The sequence below is a fragment of the Neoarius graeffei genome, chromosome 6 (assembly GCF_027579695.1).
Source record: "Neoarius graeffei isolate fNeoGra1 chromosome 6, fNeoGra1.pri, whole genome shotgun sequence".
Taxonomy (NCBI): Eukaryota; Metazoa; Chordata; class Actinopteri; order Siluriformes; family Ariidae; genus Neoarius; species Neoarius graeffei.
Genome location: NC_083574.1, coordinates 105,847,349 through 105,863,893, shown reverse-complemented (window position 1 = coordinate 105,863,893; position 16,545 = coordinate 105,847,349). Strand labels below are relative to the sequence as shown.

Below are 16,545 nucleotides of genomic sequence, written 5' to 3'. Positions count from 1 at the left end.
ATATACGCTGCCATAATGAAAACGCGAATCCACGGGATCAGTAGATATGCTGCCGTAATGAAACCACAAATCCTTTGGATCAGCAGATAGGCTGCTGTAATGAAACCGCAAATGCTTTGGAACAGTAGATACACTGCCGTAATGAAACCGCAAATCCTTTGGATCAGCAGATATGCTGCTGTAATGAAACCGCGAATCCTTTGGATCAGTAGATACGCTGCCATAATGAACCCGCGAATCCTTTGGATCAGTAGATACACTGCCATAATGAAACCGTGAATCCTTTGGATCAGTAGATACACTGCCATAATGAAACCGCGAATCCTTTGGATCAGTAGATACACTGCCATAATGAAACCGTGAATCCACGGGATCAGTAGATACGCTGCCGCAATGAACCCGCGAATCCTTTGGATCAGTAGATACGCGGCGGTAATGAAACCGCGAATCCTTTGGATCAGTAGATACGCTGCCATAATGAAACCGTGAATCCTTTGGATCAGTAGATACACTGCCATAATGAAACCGCGAATCCTTTGGATCAGTAGATACACTGCCATAATGAAACCGTGAATCCTTTGGATCAGTAGATACACTGCCATAATGAAACCGTGAATCCTTTGGATCAGTAGATACGCTGCCATAATGAAACCGTGAATCCTTTGGATCAGTAGATACGCTGCCGCAATGAAACCGCGAATCCTTTGGATCAGTAGATACACTGCCATAATGAAACCGCGAATCCATGGGATCAGTGGATACGCTGCCGTAAGGAAACCGCGAATCCACGGGATCAGTAGATACGCTACCGTAATTAAACCTCGAATCCACGGGATCAGTAAATACGCTGCCGTAATGAAACCGCGAATCCATGGAATCAGTAGATACGCTGCCGTAATGAAACCGCGAATCCACGGGATAAGTAGACACGCTGCTGTAATGAAACCGGAAATCCACGGGATCAGTAGATACGCTGCCGTAATGAAACCGCGAATCCATGGAATCAGTAGATACGCTGCCGTAATGAAACCGCGAATCCACGGGATCAGTAGACACGCTGCTGTAATGAAACCGCAAATCCACAGGATCAGTAGATACGCTGCCGTCATGAAACCACGAATCCAAGGGATCAGTAGATACGCTGCCGTTATGAAACCGCGAATCCACGGGATCAGTAGATACGCTACCGTAATGAAACAGCGAATCCACGGGATCAGTAGATACGCTGCCATAATGAAACCGCGAATCCATGGGATCAGTAGATACGCTGCCGTAATGAAACCGCGAATCCATGGAATCAGTAGATACGCTGCCGTAATGAAACTGCGAATCCACGGGATCAGTAGACACGCTGCTGTAATGAAACCGCAAATCCAGAGGATCAGTAGATACGCTACCATAATGAAACAGCGAATCCACGGGATCAGTAGATACGCTGCCATAATGAAACCGCAAATCCACAGGATCAGTAGATACGCTGCCGTAATGAAAAGGCGAATCCACGGGATCAGTATATATGCTGCCGTAATGAAACAGCGAATCCTTTGGATCAGTAGATACACTGCCGTAATGAAACCGCAAATCCTTTGGATCAGCAAATACGCTGCCATAATGAAACCTTGAATCCACGGGATCAGTATATATGCTGCTGCAATGAAACCGCGAATCCTTTGGATCAGTAGATACGCTGCCATAATGAAACCGTGAATCCACGGGATCAGTCGATATGCTGCCGTCATGAAACTGTGAATCCACGGGATCAATAGATACGCTGCCGTAATGAAACCGCGAATCCACGGGATCAGTAGATACACTGCCATAATGAAACAGCAAATGCTTTGGATACGCTACCGCAATGAAACCGCGAATCCTTTGTATCGGTAGATACGCTGCCGTAATGAAACCGGGAATGCTTTGGATCGACAGATACGCTGCAGTAATGAAAACGCAAATGCTTTGGATCGGCAGATACGCTGCCGTAATGAAACCGCGAATGCTTTGGATTGGTAGATACACTACCGCAATGAAACTGTGAATCCTTTGGATCGGTAGATACGCTACCGCAATGAAACTGTGAATCCTTTGGATTGGTAGATACGCTGCCATAATGAAACAGCGAATGCTTTGGATCGGCAGATACACTACCGCAATGAAACCGCGAATCCTTTGGATCGGTAGATACGCTACCGCAATGAAACCACGAAGACTTTGGATCAGTAGATACACTGCCGTAATGAAACCGCAAATCCTTTGGATCAACAGATACGCTGCCGTAATGAAACCGCGAATCCACGGGATCAGTAGATACGCTGCCGTAATGAAACCGTGAATCCACGGGATCAGTAGATACGCTGCCGTAATGAAGCCGCAAATGCTTTGGATCAGTAGATAGCCTGCCGTAATGAAACCGCGAATGCTTTGGATCGGCAGATACGCTGCCGTAATGAAACCGCAAATGTTTTGGATCGGTAGATACGCTACCACAATGAAACCGCGAATCCTTTGGATCAGTAGATACGCTACTGCAATGAAACCGCAAATGCTTTGGATCAGTAGATACGCTGCCGCAATGAAACCGCGAATCCTTTGGATCGGTAGATACGCTGCCGTAATGAAACCGCAAATGCTTTGGATCGGGAGATACGCTACCGCAATGAACCGCAAATCCTTTGGATTGGTAGATACGCTGCCGTAATGAAACCGCGAATGCTTTGGATCGGTAGATACGCTACCGCAATGAAACCGCGAATGCTTTGGATCAGTAGATACACTGCCGTAATAAAACCACGAATCCACGGGATCAGTATATACGCTGCCGTAATGAAAACGCAAATCCACGGGATCAGTAGATATGCTGCCATAATGAAACCGCGAATCCTTTGGATCAGCAGATAGGCTGCTGTAATGAAACCGCAAATGCTTTGGATCAGCAGATAGGCTGCTGTAATGAAACCACGAATCCTTTGGATCAGTAGATACACTGCCGTAATGAAACCGCAAATCCTTTGGATCAGCAGATACGCTGCTGTAATGAAACCACGAATCCTTTGGATCAGTAGATACACTGCCATAATGAAACCGTGAATCCACGGGATCAGTAGATACGCTGCCGCATGAACCCGCGAATCCTTTGGATCAGTAGATGCGCGGCGGTAATGAAACCGCGAATCCTTTGGATCAGTAGATACTCTGCCGTAATGAAACCGTGAATCCACGGGATCAGTAGATACGCTGCCGCAATGAAACCGCAAATCCTTTGGATCAGTAGATACACTGCCGTAATGAAACCGTGAATCCACGGGATCAGTGGATACGCTGCCGTAAGGAAACCGCGAATCCACGGGATCAATAGATGCGCTGCCGTAATGAAACCTCGAATCCACGGGATCAGTAGATACGCGGCCGTCATGAAACCGCGAATCCACGGGATCAGTAGATACGCTGCCGTCATGAAACCGCGAATCCATGGGATCAGTAGATACGCTGCCGTAATGAAACCGCGAATCCACGGGATCAGTAGATACGCTGCCGTAATGAAACCGTGAATCCTTTGGATCGGTAGATACGCTACTGCATTGAAACCGCAAATGCTTTGGATCAGTAGATACGCTACCGCAATGAAACCGCGAATCCTTTGGATCGGTAGATACGCTACCGCAATGAAACCGCAAATCCTTTGGATCAACAGATACGCTGCTGTCATGAAACCACGAATCCACGGGATCAGTAGATACGCTGCCGTAATGAAACCGCGAATCGACGGGATCAGTAGATACGCTGCCGTAATGAAACCGCGAATCGTTTGGATCGGTAGATACGCTACTGCAATGAAACCGCAAATGCTTTGGATCAGTAGATACGCTAGCGCAATGAAACCGCGAATCCTTTGGATCGGTAGATACGCTGCCGTAATGAAACCGCGAATGCTTTGAATCGGCAGATATGCTGCCATAATGAAACTGCGAATGCTTTGGATCAGTAGATACGCTGCCGTAATGAAACCGCAAATGCTTTGGATCTGTAGATACACTACCACAATGAAACCATGAATCCTTTGGATCGGTAGATACGCTGCCGTAATGAAACCGTGAATGCTTTGGATCGGCAGATATGCTGCCATAATGAAACCGCGAATGCTTTGGATCGGTAGATACGCGACCACAATGAAACCGCGAATGCTTTGAATCGGTAGATACGCTACCGCAATGAAACCGCGAATGCTTTGGATCGGTAGATACGCGACCACAATGAAACCGCGAATGCTTTGAATCGGTAGATACGCGACCACAATGAAACCGCGAATGCTTTGGATCGGTAGATACGCTACCGCAATGAAACCGCGAATGCTTTGGATCAGTAGATACACTGCTGTAATGAAACCGCAAATCTTTTGGATCAGCAGATATGCTGCCGTAATAAAACCACGAATCCACGGGATCAGTATATACGCTGCCGTAATGAAAACGCGAATCCACGGGATCAGTAGATATGCTGCCGTAATGAAACCGCGAATCCTTTGGATCAGCAGATAGGCTGCTGTAATGAAACCGCGAATCCTTTGGATCAGTAGATACGCTGCTGTAATGAAACCGCAAATCCTTTGGATCAGCAGATACGCTGCTGGAATGAAACCGCAAATGCTTTAGATCAGTAGATACACTGCCGTAATGAAACCGCAAATCCTTTGGATCAGCAGATACGCTGCTGTAATGAAACCGCGAATCCTTTGGATCAGTAGATACGCTGCCATAATGAAACCGTGAATCCACGGGATCAGTAGATACGCTGCCGCAATGAACCCGCAAATCCTTTGGATCAGTAGATACGCGGCGGTAATGAAACCGCGAATCCTTTGGATCAGTTGATACGCTGCCGTAATGAAACCGTGAATCCACGGGATCAGTAGATACGCTGCCACAATGAAACCGCGAATCCTTTGGATCAGTAGATACACTGCCGTAATGAAACCGCGAATCCATGGGATCAGTGGATACGCTGCCGTAAGGAAACCACGAATCCACGGGATCAATAGATACGCTGCCGTAATGAAACCTCAAATCCACGGGATCAGTAGATACGCGGCCGTCATGAAACCGCGAATCCACAGGATCAGTAGATACGCTGCCGTCATGAAACCGCGAATCCATGGGATCAGTAGATACGCTGCCGTAATGAAACCGCGAATCCACAGGATCAGTAGATACGCTGCCGTAATGAAACCGCAAATCCTTTGGATCGGTAGATACGCTACTGCAATGAAACCGCAAATGCTTTGGATCAGTAGATACGCTACCGCAATGAAACCGCGAATGCTTTGGATCAGTAGATACACTGCCGTAATGAAACCGCAAATCCTTTGGATCAACAGATACGCTGCCGTCATGAAACCGCGAATCCACGGGATCAGTAGATACGCTGCCGTAATGAAACCGCGAATCCACGGGATCAGTAGATACGCTGCCGTAATGAAACCGCGAATCCTTTGGCTCGGTAGATACGCTACTGCAATGAAACCGCAAATGCTTTGGATCAGTAGATACGCTACCGCAATGAAACCGCGAATCCTTTGGATCGGTAGATACACTGCCGTAATGAAACCGCAAATGCTTTGAATCGGGAGATACGCTACCGCAATGAACCGCAAATCCTTTGGATCGGTAGATACGCTGCCGTAATGAAACCGCAAATGCTTTGAATCGGGAGATACGCTACCGCAATGAAACCGCGAATCCTTTGGATCGGTAGATACGCTGCCGTAATGAAACCGCGAATGCTTTGAATCGGTAGATATGCTGCCATACTGAAACCGCGAATGCTTTGGATCGGTAGATATGCTGCCGTAATGAAACCGCAAATGCTTTGGATCGGTAGATACACTACCGCAATGAAACCATGAATCCTTTGGATCGGTAGATACGCTGCCGTAATGAAACCGCGAATGCTTTGGATCGGCAGATATGCTGCCGTAATGAAACCGCGAATGCTTTGGATCGGTAGATACACGACCGCAATGAAACCGCAAATCCTTTGGATCGGCAGATAAGCTGCCGTAATGAAACCGCGAATCCTTTAGGTCAGCAGATAGGCTGCCGTCATGAAACCGTGAATCCACGGGATCAGTAGATATGCTGCCGGAATGAAACCGCAAATCCACGGGATCAGTAGATACACTGCTGTAATGAAACCGCGAATTCACTGGATCAGTAGATATGCTGCCGTAATGAAACTGCGAATACACGGGATCAGTAGATACGCTGCCGTAATGAAACCACGAATCGATGGGATCAGTAGATACGCTGCCGTAATGAAACCGCGAATCCACGGGATCAGTAGATACGCTGCCTTAATGAAACCGCAACTCCATGGGATCAGTAGATACGCTGCCGTAATGAAACCGCGAAACGACGGGATCAGTAGATACGGTGCCGTCATGAAACCGAGAATCCTTTGGATCGGTTGATAAGCTACCGCAATGAAACCGCGAATCCTTTGGATCGGCAGATAGGCTGCTGTAATGAAACGGCAAATGCTTTGGATCAGCAGATACGCTGCCGTAATGAAACCGTGAATCCTTTGGATCAGTAGATACGCTGCCGTAATGAAACCGAGAATCCTTTGGATCGGTTGATACGCTACCGCAATGAAACCGCGAATCCTTTGGATCGGCAGATACGCTGCCGTAATGAAAGCGCGAATCCTTTGGATCAGCAGATAGGCTGCTGTAATGAAACGGCAAATGCTTTGGATCGGTAGATACGTGACCGCAATGAAACCACGAATCCTTTGGATCAGCGTATAGGCTGCTATAAGGAAACCGCAAATGCTTTGGATCAGCAGATACGCTGCTGTAATGAAACCGCGAATCCTTTGGATCAGTATAGACGCTGCTGTATTGAAACTGTGAATCTACGGGATCAGTAGATACGCTGCCGCAATGAAACCGCGAATCCTTTGGATCAGTAGATACGCTGCCATAATGAAACCGTGAATCCACGGGATCAGTAGATAAACTGCCGTCATGAAACCGTGAATCCACATGATCAGTAGATACGCTGCTGTAATGAAACCGCGAATCCACGGGATCAGTAGATACACTACCGTAACTAAACCACGAATCCACTGGATCAGTTGATATTCTGCCGTAATGAAACCATGAATCCACGGGATCAGTAGATACGCTGCCGTAATGAAACCGCGAATCCATGGGATCAGTAGACACGCTGCCGTAATGAAACCGCGAATCCACGGGATCAGTAGATACGCTGCCGTAATGAAACCGCGAATCCACGGGATCAGTAGATACGCTGCCGTAATGAAACCGCGAATCCACGGGATCAGTAGATATGCTGCCGTAATGAAACCGCGAATGCTTTCGACTGAAAGATTCGCTGTTGGAATGGCCCTGTACCCTCTTCCACTCCATGTATAATCCATTACCATAAGCGTTTGCCTATTCAAAGATTGTGCACGACTGTTGATGTTACCACTTCCACTCCTGTGAGAGGAAACTCCGTGTCGCAGTGAGCTCTGTGTTGTTCTGAGATCCGTGTCGTTCTGAGCGCAGTGAGAGGAATCCTCTTGATTTATTGGCATGACTTACATAAGTACATGTGATGAATGTTCATTGGTTGGCTGGATTTGCATGGAGGAGGAGCTCCTCATGCTCCACCTATTTTTGTCTCTCTTTTGTTTGTTGTGTATTTCTTGTTTTAAAGTATTAAGTGTCTGAGTTGTTGAAGAGAAGAGACAAAATGTGATGAAATCCTATATTTTCTTAAACTGACTGTAAATCCGTGTGGACAGTGAAAGTGACAGAGATGTAAATTATCCTGCCGTCTCTCACTCACTTCATACTGATTTGAATGTGTCCTTGCTAAAGTGGTCCCTGTCATGGCACGAAAGACATCATACACATCTGGGAAAGTACCAGAAATCCCTCCAGCACACTGACGCCGACACCAGCGTTAGAGCGGATAGTGAATAAGGGTGGCAGCTTTAGCAAACGTGTACAAACTGGTTCTCTACAATTTTAACAAGCGTCAGAAAAAGTTATCTTTATTGCTGATGGAACTCATGGATGGGACGAAAAATGGTTTGCCACCAGAGGTGTCATGTTCTAAGTTGTTTCACATATGTACATGTAAATTTTCAGAAAAGAAACTGAAATTCTAATCCATCATTTCATATTCATCTTTTGATCTCAAACTTAAATGTCTTCACTGTATTGCAAAAAATAAATAAATAAATAAATAAATAAATGAAATGGCCTTGCTGTTAAAGCACAACTTTATTCATCACACACTTGTGAAATTTCCTCTCTGCATTTAACCCATCTGAAGCAGTGAACACACACACACACACACACACTGGATCAGCAGATACGCTGCCACAATGAAACCGTGAATCCTTTGGATCGGTAGATAAGCTCCCGTAATGAAACTGTTAATCCATGGGATCAGTAGATACGCTGCCACAATGAAACCGCGAATCCACCGGATCGGTAGATACGCTGCCGTAATGAAACCACGAATCCACCGGATCGGTAGATACGCTGCCGTAATGAAACCACGAATCCACCGGATCGGTAGATATGCTGCCGTAATGAAACCGAGAATCCACCGGATCGGTAGATATGCTGCCGTAATGAAACCGCGAATCCACAGGATCAGTAGATACGCTGCCATAATGAAACCGCGAATACACGGGATCAGTAGATACGCTGCCATAATGAAACCATGAATCCACGGGATCAGTAGATACGCTGCCGTAATGAAACTGTGAATCCACGGGATCGATAGATACGCTGCCGTAATGAAACCATGAATCCACTGGATCAGTAGATACGCTGCCGTAATGAAACCACGAATCCACTGGATCAGTAGATACACTGCTGTAATGAAACCGTGACTCCACGGGATTAGTAGATACGCTGCCGTAATGAAACCGTGAATCCACGGGATCGGTAGATACGCTGCCGTAATGAAACCGTGAATCCACGGGATCGGTAGACATGCTGCCGTAATGAAACCGCGAATCCACGGGATCAGTAGATACGCTGCCATAATGAAACCGCGAATCCTTTGGATCAGTAGATACGCTGCCGTAATGAAACCGTGAATCCACGGGATCGGTAGATACGCTGCCTTAATGAAACCGCGAATCCACTGGATCGGTAGATACGCTGCCTTAATGAAACCGCGAATCCTTTGGATCAGTAGATACGCTGCCGTCATGAAACCATGAATCCACGGGATCAGTAGATACGCTGCCGTAATGAAACTGTGAATCCACGGGATCAGTAGATACGCTGCCGTAATGAAACCGCGAATCCACTGGATCAGTAGATACGCTGCCGTAATGAAACCGTGAATCCACGGGATCAGTAGATACGCTGCCGCAATGAAACCGTGAATCCACGGGATCAGTAGATACGCTGCCGCAATGAAACGGTGAATCCACAGGATCAGTAGATACGCTGCCGTAATGAAGCCGTGAATGCTTTTGACTGAAAGATTCGCTGTTGGAATGGCCCTGTAACCTCTTCCACTCCATGTATAATCCATTACCATAAGCGTTTGCCTCTTTAAAGATTGTGCACAACTGTTGATTTTAACAATTCCGCTCCTGTGAGAGGAAACTCCGTGTCGCAGTGAGCTCTGTGTTGTTCTGAGGTCCGTGTCGTTCTGAGCGCAGTGAGATGAATCCTCTTGATTTGTTGGCATGAGTTACATAAGGGCGGCACGGTGGTGTAGTGGTTAGCGCTGTCACCTCACAGCAAGAAGGTCCTGGGTTCGAACCCCGGGTCCGGCGAGGGCCTTTCTGTGTGGAGTTTGCATGTTCTCCCCGTGTCCGCGTGGGTTTCCTCCGGGTGCTCCGGTTTCCCCCACAGTCCAAAGACATGCAGGTTAGGTTAACTGGTGACTCTAAATTGACCGTAGGTGTGAATGTGAGTGTGAATGGTTGTCTGTGTCTATGTGTCAGCCCTGTGATGACCTGGCGACTTGTCCAGGGTGTACCCCGCCTTTCGCCCGTAGTCAGCTGGGATAGGCTCCAGCTTGCCTGCGACCCTGTAGAAGGATAAAGCGGCTAGAGATAATGTGATGTGATGTGTGAGTTACATAAGAACACGTGATGAATGTTCATTGGTTGGCTGGATTTGCATGGAGGAGGAGCTCCTCATGCTCCACCTATTTTTTGTCTCGCTTTTGTTTGTTGTGTATGTCTTGTTTTAAAGTATGAAGTGTCTGAGTTGTTGAAGGACAAAATGTGACGAAATCCTATATTTTCTTAAACTGACTGTAAATCTGTGTGGACAGTGAAAGTGACAGAGATGTAAATTATCCTGCCGTCTCTCACTCACTTCATACTGATTTGAATGTGTCCTTGCTAAACCGGTTCCTGTCACGGCACGAAAGACATCATACACATCTGGGAAAGTACCAGAAATCCCTCCAGCACACTGACGCTGACACCAGCGTTAGAGCGGATGGGTGAATAAGGGTGGCAGCTTTAGCAAACGTGTACAAACTGGTTCTCTACAATTTTAACAAGCATCAGAAAAAGTTGTGTGTGTGTGTGGGTGTACAGTTTAAACCCTGAGGTTCTGACCTACAGTCCATCCGGTCGACCCTGAGGAAATTATTGAGTGCACACAGAAATCCCTCCTCTACTTCACCGGATATCAACACTTTTATTAATTAATTACTCACACGAGCCTCAACACAGGTCGTGTTCTTCACAAACATCCTGTTTGTGTAAAGTTTGTGTAAACTGATTGACTTCAAATCGTACAGCTGTCAGTGAATATCTGTGATTTTATCTACAGATTATACTGTGGAGTTTAAATCACTTGATTATTTCAGTTACACACCAATTTTAATGACCATTTTGTGAAATTAATTAACTAAAATCAACACAATTTCATAAAGAGAAATAAGACCAGTCATTTAATTAAGACAAAAGAAATGGCACCCTAAAAAAGGAGAAGGTAATGGCCCAGCTGTGTTTACAGTGATTTACAGTGTGGGGAAAGTTTTCAACAAGTTAACTCTGTTGTCTTGAACATGTTTCCAATGCAGCTGTTCACATCAAATGTAGAACTCTGTCGAACAAAAATTAAACTTTTCACTGCCCCATGTTTGTCTCTGTGTACGGCTCTAAAAATACGATCCCTACAGTGAAGTTGAGAGGAGGAAGGTATGGGGCTCTTTCTCTTCTCATGGTACAGACATAATCCAAAACACTGAAGGGAAGATGAATAGAGCCATGCACCAGAAAATCCTTGTCATAATGAACACTATGACACGGTGAACACCGTGTATTAAGTGGAATTAAACACAAAGAAGACACATTTTTTTCATCAAGCTTTTATGTTGATTTAGTATTGTTAGCAACAATAACACATTTAATTATACTTTACACAGCCAGAGAATCGCTTGGCAGCGCTCCTGTGCCATTGAGAAGAGCTCCGTGTATTAAGTGGAGTTTAACACAAATTAAACACACAATTTTTTCATAATGATTTTACTTTTATTTACAATGAAAATAAATTTAATTATACTTCACATGGCCTGAAGATCATTTGGGTGTCGTTCCCTGTGAACATGAAACATGATATAACATTCCCAACAGGCATGTTGACCATGAATTTGTGAATTCCTCTTCTCCAAATGTATCCTGTAGTAGCGAGGCCGTGGGTTCTTCCATACCATGTGCATGTCAGCCCAATATAGTTGCCGGTGTTGCTTGAGGTGTATGCGATTTCAATGAAGCCACAAATTCTTTGGCTCCACGCAAAAGCCATTTCGATAGCCAAGTAACCCCTTCGAATCTTCATGTAAGCCATTACTATAAGTGTGTGCTACTTGCCAAAATTTTAGACTGCCGTTGGTGATCTGAATGATTCCGGTCCTGGGAGAGTGAGTTGCACATCGTAGTTAGTTCTGTGGCGTTATGAGCGCAGTGAGAGGACGCCTCTGTGGTCGATCTGACAGATTTACATAAGGCCACAGGGTGGATGTTCATTGGTGAACTGTTCTCACTAGTGGCGCGGATTTGTGTGCTCCACCTATTTCTTGCTTTTCCTGTTTTAAAGTAGGGAGTGTCTCTGAGTTGTTTAAAAAGAGACAAAATGTTCACTAATCCAAACACAGCATTTGTAAGAAAATAGTAAATGACCTGTTCACTAATGATAATTCAGATGTTCTGATGAATACTGCCTCAGATTCTATCCATCCATCCATCCATCCATCCCTACACCCAGACTCTTTTACTACAGAGCCATGCAGTTTTAATATGTGCAGAAAGTGGTTTGGCATTCTCTTGCTGAAAGAAGAAAGGCCTTACCTGAAAAAGATTTTGTCTGGATGGCAGCATATTGCTCTGAAACGTGTTTATATCATTCAGCATTAACGATGCCTTCCCAACTGGACAAGCTACCCATGTCATGTGCACTAATGCCCCCTCATACCATCACAGATGCTGCTTTTGAGCTGTGCACTGATAACAAGCCGGATGGTCCCTCTCCTCTTTAGCCTGGAGGACATGGTGTCCATGATTGCTGAAAAGAATTTCTAATTTTGATTCATCAGACCTCGGGACAGTTTTCCACTTTGCCTCAGTCCATCTTAAAAGAGCTCGGGCCCAGAGAAGGGGGCGGGGTTTCTGGGTATTGTTTATATCTGGTTCTAACTTGCGTTTGTGGATGCAGTAATGAAGTGTTTTCACAGACGATGGTTTTCTGAAGTGTTCCTGAGCCCATACAGTGATTTCCACTACAGACACGTGTCTGCTTTTAATGCAGCGTCTCCTGAGGGCCTGAAGATCACAGGCATCCAGTGTCAGTTTTCAGCCTTGTCTCTCACATACAGAGATTTCTCCAGATTCTCTCAATCTTTTCATGATATTATGGACCAGAGATGACGTGATCCCCAAATTCTTTACAATGGCGCCTGCCCTGTCGGCAACTCACTACCTGCAGTTGCGATTGTCTTTGTTTTATTTATCTTATTTCACTGTCGTGTCACTGCAGTGTTATTGTTTAGAATGCAAAAATCACATGCAATATGACGGGATTTAAAGTGTACACATTTGAACTTCTGTGGTTAGTTTTGTGGAGTGGATTTATCCATATGAAGGTCCAAGGCTCTGGAGTGTCTGGCCCGGCAGCAGTTGTCTCCTACAGCTTGGGTGAATTATACAGCATTCGGGATACAATGGCGAACTGTGGCCATTTACGCTTGGATTTACCTCCGGAGTTAAAACGAAGAAAAAGAGGCCGACGCAGCGGTGTTAGGGTGAGGAACAGATTCAGGAAGCACAAGCCTGTTCTACCATCTATGATTAGAGTTGACTGCTGCATCTGTGAGAATACTGGTTTTTTTTTTTTCAAGTGCTTTTAATACTCTACAGCCACACATTTTAGCTAAAAAGCTTTTTGGTTTTAATCTTAATAAATCTACTGTTGCATGGATCACAGACTACCTCACAAGCAGACCTCAATTTGTGGGGGTTCATGACATCAAGTCTGAGACCATCATCACTAATATGGGCACCACAGGGTACAGTTTTATCTCCTTTTTTATTTACATTATATACTTCTGACTGCAGACATAGCAGTACCTCATCACTTACAGAAGTTTTCTGATGACACTGCATTAGTGGGCTACATTACTAACAACGACCATGCAGCATATCAGAATGAGGTGGATGGCTTTGTCAGTTGGTGTGATGATGCCCATCTCATTTTAAACATAGACAAGACTAAGGAATTAATATTTGATTTTAAAAAGGAAAAAAATGAGGTAGTCCCTACACTTATTAGAGGTCATCCAGTAGAGGTAGTTTCCTCATATAAATACCTTGGTGTCCATTTAAACAATAAACTAGACTGGAAGGAGAACAGCAGAGTTACCTTCAGGAAGGCCCAGTCTAGACTGTTTTTCCTTAGAAAACTGAGATCGTTTGATATGGGCAGACCTATTTTAAACATGTTTTACCATGGGATTATGGCAAGTGTTCTTTTTTTTATGCTGTAGTGTGTTGGGGCGGTAGCCTAACAGTTGAGGACAGGAACAGGTTTAACAAACTGATAAGGAAAGCAGGTTCCATCATTGGTTCATGCCCAAGTTCTGTGGAGGAAATCCTAGAACAGAGGGTGATGAGGAGTGTGATGTCAAGGGATGACCACTCCTTGTACAGCATGTTCACTCAAAGTGGTAGAAGCCAAAGGCTCCTTCTACTGAGATGCTCTACAGAGAGATTTAGGAGGTCCTTTGTTCCTACAGCAATCTGACTTTTTAACAAGAGCTGTTGACTATCATTGCTGTTGTGATTTACGTTGTTGAGATTGCTGTGATTATTGTGTCCTTTCAGTGTCTGTTCTGGTGCATACTTATTTATTGTTGTACTGTGCCCTGTCTTAAGTGGCAACTGTCCTACTGATGTATGTTGTGTGTGGTTGCGAGATAGCAAAAGAATTTATAAATAATAATAAAGAATTAATAAATTGCAATTCAATTAAATTCAATTCACTGAGGAATGTTTACATTGAGTACATTCAGTTTTACATTGAGGAACGTTATTCTTAAATGACAAAAACCTGGCAGCAGCTCTCCAGTTGTACTGATGGGCAAATATCAATAGATCGATACAGTGGCTTGATATGCAGTGATTGATGGCGGATGATGATGTAACCCACTACTGGGTATGTACACGTCGATGATAGGCCAGTTTCTTAATATACAAGATTTGAGACTCTAGGCTCTGGAGAGAGAGAAAAACACAGTGCAAGTAAAAAGACACCACACAGGGATATACATTTTTTCTTTTCTTTTAGTAGTAGAATTGAAAAGTATTTACAATAACCCAAAATAAAATTTAACCCTTTAGGAATAAAATAAAATAATTGTCCTTTGAAAAAGCTGGGTAGTAGTCCTTTAACTAAATGTAGAAAACAGTTCAATGGAGTTCCTTTAAGTTGTGTCCTTTAAGTTGTTCTTCAAAAAAGAAAAAGAGTTCTTTCCAGGTAGGTTCAGTTCAAGGCGTTAATCCTTAGTTCAGTTTGTTAAGCGTAACAGTCAATAAGTCAAGTCAGTCATAGTCAGATGATGTGACACGTGCCGGCCACAATCCTACCAGATTTTGCCATAGGGAATGACAACAGGAATCACTCGAACGGGTGGCTCGCCATCAAATGAAGACATCAGATCTTCCGCGGAATTCGGATCCAACCCAAAAACTTGACCTGTGTAACCATACCCTTCATTAAGCTATGATATACACATCAGGCCAAATGTCAAATATACCTTCAAATATAATCAGTTTAAACTTCAAGTAGTTGTACAACATTTAACTCAATCATCTCAAAGTAAAAGCTCTGCAAACTGCATACACTTCTTTCATACTGAAAAGCATTGCATACTATTCAGTTAAATTACCATTATCAAGTAAACAGGGTGAATACTATGAAATAAACAACACTGTACTGAAACCGCGGCAATTACACAAACATTACCGAGTACAGCGGCTTCTCATGAGGACACGTTCAGTCCTTCCACGCGCTTGGTGCGATCACAGCAAGTGGAAAACATTCGGCTCACTCCGAGCCATAAACTTACTCTTATCAACCAAAATGTACCCTCAGATTCCTCACAACAAATATTAACAAAACAAAATACAATTCTCAAGTTTTTACCGAAGTATTAAGCAAATTAACAGCCGTTTCAACAGTAAGGGAAAAATAGACAAATTTCCTTACCGAGACAATTCAACAAAAGAAAAACTCGACGAAACGAAGCTTCTGGTCATCAAAACATACATCAGGTCACGGAGCTGGTCGCTCGGTAACAGAAAGGAACTTACACGTCCTAAACACTTAGAAATATTTTCTTTCCAAAGTTTCTAGCTCGCAGGTGGAGCAGAGAAAAACGGAGTCTCCAACTCTTTGGCTTCCCTCAGCTCGACTGACTGGAAACGGCTACGCAGTAAGCAGACTTCTTGCAATCAGCGTGTCAAAATAAAAGTACCCAATCATAATCATCACAGTAAAAGTACTTGACATAACAGTACATGTAAACCATGTTTTTTACAATAACAACCCATCATTCATGAATTGTATTATCAGAATTATCACTATTTATTATCCCATTTTACTATTTGTGCTATTTATGCTTTTTAGTCAACTATTTATCAACTATTTATTGTACCTTTACATTATGCATTTGTCACCTGGGTTACACCGAACAACACAGTCAACCACAACAGCATGGATCAACCAATTCTAATTAACAGAATACTGTGGTTGTTAGTAGGAGTTACAACCACTAGCACTAGCACGCCCTCTGGAAGTGTGAATGCAACAGAAAAACACCATGACTAGTAATTCCAATTCTTCATGCCATATTGTTCAGCGTGTGGGACAACAAAGAGTGTCTCCCTCCATGGGATCTCAGGCTGGGATCAAAAAGAATGCTACTGACCAAAATAGATAGATAGATAGATAGATAGATAGATAGATAGATAGATAGATAGATAGATAGCAGGGGT

At 44.2% G+C, this 16,545-nt stretch overlaps 1 long non-coding RNA gene across 1 annotated transcript; it reads right to left on the bottom strand.

The window, feature by feature from the left end:
- Positions 1-14,814: 14,814 nt before the first annotated feature.
- LOC132887608 (uncharacterized) lies at positions 14,815-15,985 on the bottom strand. The gene is made up of 2 exons (XR_009654860.1): positions 15,758-15,985; positions 14,815-15,244 (listed from the first exon to the last, which is right to left on the bottom strand). It is a non-coding gene; the product is annotated as an uncharacterized LOC132887608 (long non-coding RNA).
- Between the last annotated feature and the right edge of the window lie 560 nt (positions 15,986-16,545).